This window comes from Penaeus monodon, chromosome 12, assembly GCF_015228065.2.
Source record: "Penaeus monodon isolate SGIC_2016 chromosome 12, NSTDA_Pmon_1, whole genome shotgun sequence".
Lineage (NCBI taxonomy): Eukaryota > Metazoa > Arthropoda > Malacostraca > Decapoda > Penaeidae > Penaeus > Penaeus monodon.
In genome coordinates, this window is record NC_051397.1 from 12,941,013 (window position 1) to 12,943,512 (window position 2,500).

At 35.2% G+C, this 2,500-nt stretch overlaps 1 protein-coding gene across 1 annotated transcript in view; it reads left to right on the forward strand.

The window, feature by feature from the left end:
* The window catches only part of LOC119579308 (formin-binding protein 1 homolog), a gene marked incomplete in the record, with an annotated part of 64,819 nt that overhangs the window by 62,192 nt on the left and 127 nt on the right, over positions 1-2,500 (forward strand). The window contains 1 exon segment of the mRNA XM_037927069.1: positions 1-2,500. This exon segment is cut by the window's left edge and continues 330 nt beyond it; it is cut by the window's right edge and continues 127 nt beyond it.

The window sequence follows — 2,500 nt, forward strand, 5'->3', positions numbered from 1 at the left end:
TCCTCTTTTTATATATTCAAATATATATGAATCCTCAGTGTTGGAGCATTGGGAGGGAAGTGATGTGCATTTTTGTCAGCAATTTTTTTCTTCTGCTGGAGTGTGTCCAGTCACTTCACACTGAATCCGAAAATCCTCCCATTTAAATACAGTGTACTGTTGTTATCTTTTGACATTTTTTATTTCAATCTACATATAAATTTTCCCAGAAATATTGATTTTTTGTGTAGCCTTCGTCAAGATTTTTGATACGTGTGTGTGTGTTTGTGCATATACTCTTTTTTAATGCTCATTATTACTCTTTTTTAAATAGAGATTCTCTTTGAGTTACTGCATATGGTAATTTGATGGATGTCACAAAAGAAAATATTTGTTTAATGGTATTTTTTATGTTACCTGTTTAGCATGTGTGTATTTTACATATGCACCTTTTCTTCCATTGTAAATTTGTAAATGATTGTGAAGGGACGATTAGTTCTACCTTTCATTTTAACAATTCAACCTTTTTTTCCTTTTTTACTTCACATCAGTCATTTCCCATCAATAGACCAAGGAAGAGCAGTTTATATGATATACTGCACACTTTTTATCAAAGGCAAAGGTGTCGTAATTGAAATGACAGCCAGCTCAGGACTCACGAATTTGAAGATGCAAATTGCATAGTCTCTTCACCAAATTTGTGTCTTGCTGAATGGCTGTTGCATTGCTATGTCATGTCTCATAGCACTTGTGTTTGTTTCTCTAAAGATATCATAAAGACAGGAAAAAAAATGATTTATGATAATCTGGGCTATAGTTTTCTTGTCCCTTTTTTAAAATGTTTTTGATCAACCTTGTCATACAGTTGCTTATGCATATAACATATATATTTAATTGTAATGGAAGTATTGCCTGACTGAGAAAGTGCTCAAACATTTTGGTCTTTACTGTGTATGCAAATTACTTCTTGGAAAGAATGTTTCATCTCATTCCAATAACTGATAAATCTTCCCTCTATCTATTCACATAAACATTATTCTCTTATTTTGTCTACATGTAAAGCATGTGCCATGAATGTGGTGTTGATGTGTGTGATGAATGACTGGGTTATGTATGCATAATGGAGATAAAACCATTTCAATATCAACCTTTTATTTTATTATTTTTTACATTAAGTCCTTTTATAATGATGCATTTTATTACTGGCTGTGCATTTCTAAACAGGTTAAAATCATGCAGGAGAAACTGTATCACTTTCTCCGCTTCATTTTCATGCAATGAAATGGATGTCTGTGTAAGTTTCTCCATTAAGCAATTGATTATGAGTGACCAATGTCTCAAAGAGTTCTTTTCGTGAAGTTTAAACTACAGTCATAGATTTATATAGTATTTGTATGACATTGTCTCAGCTGTGCCTGGACTCCTGCAAGCTGACTCCCGGCAGTGATGGAATTACATTGCACTTCTGTGAAGTGCCTTCATATGTGAAGGGTAATACTTTTATATACTTGTGGAGATACTCTTTAAGATACCATTCATCTGATACAGAAAGCTGAAATATCTCCTTTGCACAGGACGCTTTGTGGCCAATACTTGACACATCCCCCCTAAGAAAACCTGTCATTTGCAATGAGTACTACGATGTACAATGTGATCTGAAAACACCTGACTTCACTGTTGCTTAACTGACACAGTAGATATTGGCAGAGACAGGTACATGTGATCATTTTGAAGGGCTCTGTTCAGGAGCCCTTTGGCATATGCATCTGTATTCTCACTATGCAATTGTGAGTGTAAGTGACTGCATGTATGCCAGTGGTAGAGGGTACCAGTGCAAGTGCTTGTATAGATGTGTTTTTTTTTTGTTTTTTTTATGCTCAGCTATAACTTCAGTATCACAAGTTTTGAACCACAGTGTCCAAAGTAGTGGTTTGATGAGTGAGCTTTAACAGCATGTGTAGGACTGGTATTGGCCACACGTTCAACTCATTTCATTTGTCTAAAATAGAGTGTGCATTGTGGATACTTTATAATTATCCTTGTGCTGAACCATGTCATAGTCTGCATCATAGCCTAGAGAGTGACAAGTTGTATCATTCCTCTCTCTCTCTCTTACATGAACTAAAAGTATTTCAATTTTTTGACATCTATATGATATAGAATGTCTTTTCACGTAGCACCTTAAGACAGTCAATTTTATGCTCTGTCAGTCAGAAAGCAGAATGTATAGCTCCACAAGTCAGTCAGTCTAGTGTTGGGCAGGAGCACAGTTGCCCAACAGACACTCCCTGAATCCACAGCTATGTGACAAAGGATGAATACTAAGGACCCTTTATTCTTGTTTCATGGAAACCCTTCTGGCATCCCGTGGTTTATCTGTGGAGTGAAACACCTGTGCAGACCCTATATAACTCTTGTACATTTTATTTGTATTTTGTACATATTTTTGTATTATAGTATGTTTTATAGAACTCATTAAGGAGATGCTTTTTTCATTGTGCTTATCAGGGATTAATTACAC